This window comes from Cupressus sempervirens, chromosome 3 (assembly GCF_028749045.1).
Source record: "Cupressus sempervirens isolate cs-2001-9-10 chromosome 3, ASM2874904v1, whole genome shotgun sequence".
NCBI classification, from domain to species: Eukaryota; Viridiplantae; Streptophyta; class Pinopsida; order Cupressales; family Cupressaceae; genus Cupressus; species Cupressus sempervirens.
Genome location: NC_143120.1, coordinates 710,780,045 through 710,790,785, shown reverse-complemented (window position 1 = coordinate 710,790,785; position 10,741 = coordinate 710,780,045).

Genomic DNA, 10,741 nt, shown 5'->3' with positions numbered 1-10,741 from the left:
CATAATGTCACAAGGGGTTTTCTTTGCTTTCCCCTTTCCAAATATCTTGTCTCATGGTGTTGGATCTTGAATCTTTCTCTCTCTTATCTTAAGGTAATATCTTTTCATGCATTTACTCACTTAGATTCTTTCCTGGTATTGCTTATTTAAATATTTCTTTTTCCATTTCTAACATGGTATCAGAGTAGTTTAATCTTTGTTTTGAGTGTTTACATGATGGTACGATTCGAAGGAGACTGTTGAGAGAGATTTCACTAATTTTTTTAAATCTTCTTAAGTTGGAAGAAATTGAAGTTTTTTTTGGATTTGGCTGGTTTACCGCCAAACCCGTTTAACTTCTGTTTGCTCTAATTTGTGCAGGTTACTTCTTATTTTCTATTAGTTTTCATTTAACCCTCTTTGGAAGGCTTGTTCTGTGTTTTTTTGCAGTATCATTTTGTTACATTGATTTTTGTTTGAAATGTTCATATATATATGCTAGTTTTTGATGGGTTACAACCTTTCATAACTAAACAATGTTCGATTTTTTTTCTTTGCATTTTGTTGCTGCCTAGAACTAAACAAACAGGCATTTTCTTGACTAGCCGTCTATTTTAATTGTTTGGCGCCACAAATAGGCATTTTGACAAGGGCCAGATATCCGTGATGGCTGTTGTGTCTCAGGGTGGTCGCCATTATAACGCTATTGCGCCAGGCTAATAGGTCCCTTTTGTTGCTCTCTCTCTAGAAGCACAACCGTTTCTCTGGGCTTTAGTGTCTTTTAGGATTTGCTGCTCTGGTGAGTTCCATGGTTTTCTTTGTAAACCCTTCCTGAGATATGCTTGATAAGGAACACCAAATGCATTCTGCCTCCGTCTGCATGTACAAATTAGCAAATTTTTAACCGTTTTGTTGCTTGAGGGTTTTGTCATGGCATGCTGTAACCAATCTCAAAATCAAGGCCCAGTAACCACATCATTTCATCTACGACCGCAATGCAGAATCCAGCTTCTGAACATGCCCCCAGCAATCATATTGTTGCTCTGGGTATTCCAGTTCCTGATTCAACTCTTGGAATTGGTCATTCGCCTCGACCTAACTTTACCGAAAACTTTATAAAACCTTAAACCCTTGAGGTTTAGATGCTGATAAAACCAGAAGCGCCGCTACATCTTAAAATTATCAGCTTCAGTATCAGAAGTTACATGTTATTTTTTTTGGTAGAAATGTAACGGGAAAGCCAATTCTTAATCTTTGGCATTATCCAATTTCATGTAAGAGTTTACTTTCCCACCCTTTTTTAAGCTATCCATTTATTTGTTTGCATTGAAGATTTGAATTGCTGGTAATATGCCAACACCATCCAATCACCAGAACATGTCTATGCCTACAGTCGTAGCTCCTCCACAGGCGCAGCCTGCAAGTCCTTTTCTCATGGTTTTATGGGTCAAGGTATGACCCAGGTTTAGTGCAATCCTGTGTGCCCAAACCCTGATCCCTCCGCCCAACAAATGCAAATGCAATTTCGTCTGCAACAAATGCAGATGCAAGGTCATGAGTTTAACAACCGTTTTGATGGCTTTGTTGCATTAGGCTTACCAAATTATACCCCCCAGCAGCCTTCTCCTACTAGAAATGGTGGAGAGTCATAGCTTTAGCCTAATTCAGGCACGCTTCCGAATGCTCACATGTTTTTTCAGTCCAATAATATGTCTTCCCCAATCCCACACAGAGTAAAGAAAATCAACCTGTTAATCTCAATGAATCCTGAGGAAAAGAGGACACCTCTTGTTTGTCGAAATGTTCAAATCGAGTGAGCGGAGGTACTGTGTCCCAGCCTCTCGTTTGTGGGAAAAACGAGAAACAAAGGCAAGATTTTCAAGCAATAGAAACGTATGAATACCATCTGGGAAAATCTTAAAATGCATTGTGAACTTAATAACCGAAACACTTTTTTTTTAGCAGCAATGACTATACTGAAAAGATAATGTTAAGTTTATCTACCACTTTGCTGTATTTATCTGTGAGAAATGATAGAGATTTTGAATATCTCTGGGAATCATTATGAAGTTTCAATATTCCCACTCTGTAGTTTATAACAACTATTCTGACAGTAACTATTTTTGAAAATTTTGTTTGATTCTTTTTTAAAATTTCAGAGCCCTATTTCAAGCATACCCTCTGCAGAAGCCTCGCTGTTAGAGTAGATAATCCAAGCAAATTTTGCTTATATTAATATTTCTTTTAAGTAACATCTTCTTTTAATTCTTTATTATTCTTTTCTTTTGCCATCAAAATTGTGGTGTAAAAATGATATGATTGAATTACTATTTAAGACACTTTGTCTTTATTCATCATATTCATTCTTCTTGATATTTTTTTTATAGAAGTATCTTCTCAATGTTTTTTGTTAAAGGTAAATATTATGTCTTATCGTATATTTATTTAAGTATATATGGGTGCACACATATATATCCAAATAAATATATAATTTCATTTATGACTATTATGATTGAGAACTTGTTATATACCTTCACAAAATGAATTGAGTACCCATGTTTACCCTTAATGGAGTTTTATACCTGATATCTATATTTAGTTGATCTTCCTTAAATCATTTTACTTAATTGGATTATGAGTAATCTTACACATTTGCCTTCATTGTGATATTTTGATGTGCCCATAATTGCACTTTTATGCTTTTATAGCATCATTCTATGCCCATGTTGGCACTTTATGGTTTTATACCATTGATATACATGATTTATATGATATTTTGTTTTGAGTTGCATAGGGAGCCAATTTTTTTCAAGGATAACTATGTAGGTCCCCTCAGTATAACTGATACATAGTTTCCTTATCTGGCCCATGGAGTATCCCTCCATCCTATATTGGTGTGCACTCATTTTATATGGAGTTTCCCTCCATTTGGTTCTATTGGTTCCACTTTGAAAGGTTGATATTTATGGAGTTTCCCTCCATGTTGTTCCATTTTTGTTCCTCAATGAAGAGGATGTTATTATTGGAGTTTTCCCCTCCAAATTTAGATAATTTGATCCAATTTGAAGGCAATATGTTGTTATATCCTCATAATCCATTCTTTTGATTATCCTAACAAAAATCATGATAATTCTAATTTGATCAACATGTCTCTCTTTTTACTTTATTTTCATAAATTAATGTGATAATGATCTGCATACTTTATTGCTTAGATCATGAGTCATGCATGTTATGGATTGATCACCCATTAACTTGCAGTGGGATGATTCATTAAGTGGACTGTCTATATCCACATGATTGATGCAATGTTGATGCACGTATCATTAGTTGGCCTTGTCTGTGGTCATTTGTGCATTAGTATAATATTATTTTCATGAGAGCATTGATCAAGCTTTTTACTCAATTTGTCCTTGTTGGCAATTTTTTGAGCATATACTTTATCTTGATATCAGGTTATCTCCATTGTTTTGTGGTAACATGTTTTACTCATTGTTTCTCTATGAGAGTTTTATTATCCTTATTCAAAAGGATTTCAAATTTGCATATATGATGTAATTCTACTTGTGGATAGTTGTCTTGTTGTTCTCTTTTTCAGGTGATCCATCAAGGAACCTTCTCGATTTTTCACATATGAAGATGTGTCTATGCTTCCACATTCAAAGGACTCATGTACTTCTCTTGGATCTACAAATGTTCCATATGGCTTGAAGTCAATCAAATTACTTCATTTTGAAGATTAAGTTGCAGATTTTTGTAAATTATGGGTTTAATACCCTTTGATGTAATTACCCCAAGTAAAGATTAAAGGGGGGTGTTAGAAGTTGTAATCTTTCTTTGGTGTGTTTATAAACCAAGGTTAGAACTCCTTTCTTTATTGTTGTAATATATTAGGATATAAGCCAAGGTATCCTAATATATTTCTTTTTTGTCCTTTTTCCACTACATCTTATTTTGTCATCTAGTGGAATATGTGAGGACAAATATTTATTGTAATTTCTAATTTTAGATTATTCCTCCTTAAGAGGAATCTCACACTTGGCCTCACACACTTATGAATGGTGGCATTCATAGACATGGGAGTTACATTCTAACTCCTCTCTCTCATCTCTATTTAAGAGATGACCCTCTTCTCTCATTTAACAATGAGGTTTCTCCCTCTTCTCAATTATTGTATGAGCGATTGCTCTCTCTCTCTCTCTCTTCCTTCTTAGGCTTTTCATGCCTCATTCATAATGTCACAAGGGGTTTTCTTTGCTTTCCCCTTTCCAAATATCTTGTCTCATGGTGTTGGATCTTGAAGCTTTCTCTCTCTTATCTTAAGGTAATATCTTTTCATGCATTTACTCACTTAGATTCTTTCCTGGTATTGCTTATTTAAATATTTCTTTTTCCATTTCTAACATTCACCATAGTGGTGGAGACCTGACCATCAATCTGTGAATACTTCATAGTGCAAGTGACACTGTGAGAAAGGGAAGAGTAAAATGTCTCAATACTAATATCATCAAATGGGTTGTACCCAAAGATTGTCTCGATCATTTGGCACAACTCATCTCTAATAGAAACAACCTTCTCCCTATTAGGGAGAGTGGTAGAAGCTAACAATGTAGAATCAAGATACTCGAGAGCACAAGATAATCTAGCAATAGTATCTGTAAATAAACGCTGTCTCTTTTCAGTAGATGATGTCGGCCTACGTGTTGTGCCCGATTCAGCACTAGGACCCCCTCCATGAACACTAGCCTCCCTTGAGGACGTAGGTGCTCCACCAGTATTAGATGCCATAATGATATATGCAAAGATCTAGATATCTATAAATGCAGAGTTAAGATATACATACATAAGTACATATAAAACTGAAAGTTAAATTTGATTTAAAACATGTATGTATATACATATGTACAAAGTTGAATGTAACTAAAAATATGCACATGTTATTTAGTACATCTAGCTCATGTATGTGAACATCTAGCTCAAATATGCACATCTAGCTCATGTATGTGAATAAGACATATGCATGTATGTTATTTAGTACATCTAGGTTTACTATGTTAATGTTTTCTAAAATCTAACTAATAGGTTTGTAAATTGTAATGTTATTTAGGACATATAGGTTTACTATGTTAATGTTTTGCAAAATGTAACTAATAGGTTTGTTGAACTAATGTTTACTATGTTAATGTTTTGTAAAAGGTAACCAATAGGTTTGTTGTTAATTTGTACTATGTTAATGTTTTCTAAAATGTAACTAATAGGTTTGTTGAACATTAATGTTTACTATGTTAATATTTTCTAAAATGTAACTAATAGGTTTGTTAAACATTAATGTTTACTATGTTAATGTTTTCTAAAATGTAACTAATAGGTTTGTTGAACATTAATGCTTACTATGTTAATGTTTTGTAAAATGTAACTAATGTTTTATTATCAACTACTAAAAAAAAAATTTAAAAAAAATTAATTTAATTAATAAAACACTTAAAAATAATTCATTTAATTAATATTATCATGTAATAACTAAAAAATATTTTTAAAAAATTAAAAAACAAAAAACAAAAAATTCACCTATCTGTTACAGCCAAAACACTCTAACTGCCTCGTAATTGCTTCAGTGAAATCAACAGTGAAAATGACCATTGAGAGAAATTTTTGGTTATTTATAAAACTAAATGGTCGAAAAGGTTTTGACTGAAGACCTCGCTACCACATTGACGCTAGAAAGCGCCACATCTATACGACCAAAAACATTTAGGCTAAAATTGTTTCGGTCAAAACCCCTGCGGATATCACCAAAGGTGATACAAGTTTGTGCTTCCACCCTAATGTAAGAGTAGAAGATAGACTTGAAGGTGCTATAAGAAAAAAATCATGGAAAATTTGGATTACCACAATCCTTGAAGAACTATAACTAGAATCCTTCATTGAATATGACAATCAAATTCCTGAAGATGAAACAAAAAAAATCACTTGGAGAAGGAAAAACAATAAAGCCAAGAAAATCATAATAGAATTCATAAAGGATCACATACTTCCTTCCATTTCAAATTTGAAAAAAAACCTTTGTAGTATTAACAACAATACAAAATGCATTTGAAATAAACAACTCAAGCAGATTGATTACTCTGAAGAATCAATTGATGAATACTAAAATGAATAAGAAAGAAAAAATCTCATATTATTTTGAAAGGATCTCTGAAATTAAGAATCACCTAAATCCCATTGGAAACAAAGTATAAGATTAAAAACTCCTTATATTAGCACTTAGAGGATTACCATTATCATGGGAAGCATTGAGTCAAGTTTTCAGTAGACCTTCAATTCTTTCATTTGATCAAATAAAAACTAATTATACATCAGAAGAGTCAAGATTAATTTCTAGAGGTATTGTACAAAATCAAGAGGGAGAAAATCAAGCTCTTTTCTTAGCTCCAAATGATCAAGGAAAAAAGAGGAAATTTAAATTAAAGAAACATGACTATAAGAAAAAGAATAATAAGTTCAACAATACTAATCTCTCCAAATTTAAATGCTATAAGTGTGAGAAATTCAAACATGTCTTCAGTAAATGTCCTGAAAGGGAAAGAATCTTAGCCTCATTAGCCAAAAGTAAGAAAGATGAAAATTTAGTTTTCTACTCTGCTTTATCAAGTGAGATAAACTCTAATGAAAGTGTGTAGATAATAGATAGTGGTGCTTCTTGACATATAACAGGATTCAGGGACAAATTTGAAAAGGAGTTACTATTGGAGACAACTACACTCATCCAGTCAAAGGCATTGGGACCTACTCTATTCAATTAAGGACTAGAGTTACATTAAAGTTGAAAGATGTTCTATTTGTACCTAGAATAATAAGAAATCTAATCTCAATATCTGGATTAAGGGATGAAGGATTTCATGTTACATTCAATGAAGACAAAGTCTTGTACTGGCCTAAAAACAAAAGTCTAAAAAATGCTATCACTATAGGGACTAGAGATGGGGCCTTATATAAACTATGTAACATTCAAAACCAAGCTCTTAAATCATGAAATAACAAATTCTAATGAAATTTGGCATAGAAGACTTGGGCATATTGGTTTAAGTTCGCTACCAAAGATAGGTAAAATCACCTCTAGAATTCCAAACCTAAATTCTAAACATTCAAGTATATGTAAAGATTGTGCTCTAGGAAAGAACATTAAAAAACATTTCCCTCTTATTGAACACAAGTCTAAATCAATCCTAGAATTAATTCACTCTAATCTATGTGGGTCCATGCCAACTCTCTCCCTAGGAGGCTACTCCTATTACATAACCTTCGTCGATGATTACTCTAGGAAGATTTGGATTTTCTTTCTAAAAGTTAAAGAATCAAGTGAAGTGTTATAAAAATTCAAAGAATTCAAAGAATTGGTAAAAAATCAAGTGTTAAAAGAAAATTAAAACTCTAAGATCTGACAATGGGGGAGAATATACCTCTAAGAATTTCAAAGCTTTTTGTACATCTATTGGGATTAAGAGGGAGTATATAGTACTTTATAATCCTCTACAGAATGGGTAGCAGAAAGAAAAAATAGAACTATTGTTGAGGTAGAAAAAGCTATGCTTCATGATCAAAACCTACACTTTTCATTATGGGCAGAAGCCACTAATACTATTGTATACATACAAAATAGATGTCCACACTCCATTCTAGAAAATATAACACCTGAAGAAGTCTTTACAAGAAATAAACCTGACTTAAGTCATCTCAGGATCTTTGGTTGCCCTATGCATATACATATACCTAAAGAAAGAAGAACTAAGTTAGAACCATTAGGAAAGAAAGGAATATTTTTTGGATATAGTGAAAAATCAAAAGGATACAAAGTCTATGTTCCTAGACAAAGATCTGTAGAAGTAAGCAAAGATGTCATATTTGAGGAAAACACTACCTTAAAACTATCTATTGGCACAAATGATAAGCCTTCAATAGACTTAGATGAAAGTCCACAACCTAAAATTTAGAGGGAGAATATATCAGAAGAAATGAGTTTAGTACTAGATGCAAAAAATAGAAACATCTCAAATATAAAAAAGAGACCATTGTGGGCAAAAAAAATGATTGAAGAAAATAATATTGAACCAGATGAAATTACGAAGGAAGTCAAGAAAACCATAAACAAATCATGTTATACTACACTAGTAATTGAGCTCACTAAATTTGAACCTACATCTGTTGAAGAACCTCTAACTTGCCAAGTGTGGAAAGATACTATGGCTGAAGAATATCAATTAATACTACAAAGTGGTGTATGGGACATTATATCTAGACCTAAAGTCAAATCTGTTGTCTCTTCTAAATGATTATATAAAATCAAATACGGAGTAGATGGGAGCATTGAGAAACATAAAGCAAGGTTTGTTGCTCAAGGTTTTTCATAGAAGGCAGGTATTAATTATGAAGAAACTTTTGCCCTCGTTGCTCATTTCACTTCAGTTAGACAATTCTTGCATTAGCAGCAGCAAATGGATGGAAGGTGCATCAAATGGATGTGAAAATTGCATTCTTAAATGGAGTCATAAATGAAGAAGTTTATATTGAACAACCTAAAGGTTTTGTAATAAAAAATGAAAATCTTTATGTATTTAAACTAAAGAAAGCATTGTATGGCCTAAAACAAGCTCCTCGAGCTTGGTATGAAAGAATTGACAGCTATCTCATCAAATTAGGGTACTCTAAAAATGAAGCTGATCCTAATATCTATTTCAAAATATCTAATCGAGATATGATCATATTGGTTTTTTCTGTTGATGATCTCTTGATAACAGGTGAAGACCATTTGATTGCTAAATGCAAACAAGACCTTGTTGTTGAATTTGACATGAAAGACCTAGGTTTGCTACATTATTTTTTGCGCCTAGAAGTATGTCAAAAGGAAGATTACATATTATTAAATCAAGGTAAATATACTGAGGATATTTTGAATAGATTTGGGATGATGGACATCAAGCCACTTGCAATTCCAATGGAAACTAATCCACACAAGCTAAAAGAGGAAGTGACACATTCATAATCTATTGATCCTACCTTCTATAAACAAATTATTGCATCTCTCATGTTTTTAGTAAACAATAGACCTAACATTTGTTATTCCATGAATGTACTAAGTCACTTTATGTGTCAACCTAAGAAAATACACTTGATGGCAGCTAAACATGTTTTGAAATATATACATGGCACTATTTGTCTTGGACTAAAGTACATAAATGTTGAAATCAAACTTGAAAGCTATACTGATTCTGATTGGGTTGGTTGTATCATAAATCAAAAGAGTACCACCGGATGTTGCTTCAGTCTCAGATCAACAATGGTATCATGGTTTAGTAGAAAACAAACAACATTTTCTTTGAGTTCTACTCAAGTAGAATATATGGCAGCCTCCATGGGAGCACATGAAGTAGTTTGGTTAAGGAAGCTATTAATTGGATTATTTGGAAAGAAGTTAGATTCCACTATGATTCATTGTAACAATTAGAGTTGCATCAAACTTTCAGAAAATCATGTGTTCCACAATCAGTCAAAGCACATTGAGACTCCTTACCAATATATCAGAGACATGGTTGACATGAATGTGATCAAGCTAATCTATGTTAACACAAATGATCAAAATGCTGACATTTTCACTAAACCTCTTGCAAGAGTGAAAATAGAATATTTTAGATCTAAACTTGGTATGACAAATATCTAATTACATTTTGTAAGTTCATTCACAAATATTATATTAAATTATTGTTTGCAAACTTGTTAAATGGAAGGTGACAATCTTTCATATTTTGTCAAAGGTCTCTATTATAAGGTGATGATCTTATCAATAGATGACCAACCTTTAAATACAAAAAGTATTGAAAACTATTGGATCATTGTTATAGGTCAAATTCGATCGAACATATTGATATCCATCATGATTATAGGTCAAATCTTTTTGGATATCATGAAAATTATTGGTGTCATTGCTAGAGGCCAAATTCTGCCGGACACATTGATATCCATCATGATTATAGGTCGAATCTTGTTGGACATCATGAAAATTATTGTCATTGTTATAGGCTGGATTCTACTAGACACATTAATATCCATCATGATTAAAGGCGAGATCTTGCTAGACATCATGAAAATGATTGGTGTCATTGTTATAGGCCAGATCTTGCTGGACACATTGATATCCATCATGGTTATAGGCCAAATTTTGCTGGACACCATGAAAATCAGCTATCATGGTTATTTAGACCGGATTTTGTCGGATACCATATTTCATCAGATATGATCAAGTCATACTTAATTGTATAAAGAAGTTGCAATCCCTCATTGCTAAAGAGGGAGTGTTAAGAAGGTTAGCAGTTAAGAGTATTGAAACATCTGTCTTAACTAGTAATATATATATATATATAATTGCTATTAATTTAATAGTGTAGTATTTTCAATAATGTTTTATTTGTATAACCTTATACACTCGAATGTTTAATATGAATTATATCTGACAAGTAATTCTCTGTCAGTAATCATTATAAATGACAGGCTATAATCTAATATTATTAAAGTCATTATTGAAATTCTATCTCTGATTATATTATTGGGTGGCTCCATTTACATTGTATTAAGTTTGTCATAGTTATCGTGTCTAACTCATACTCGTCGCTTATATTAATATTTTTAGTGTTAACTAAAATGATTGGGAATTAGTATGTACATGTTGAGGCATGACCACATAGGCTCATGCCCCTATTAAGTTATGTTTCAA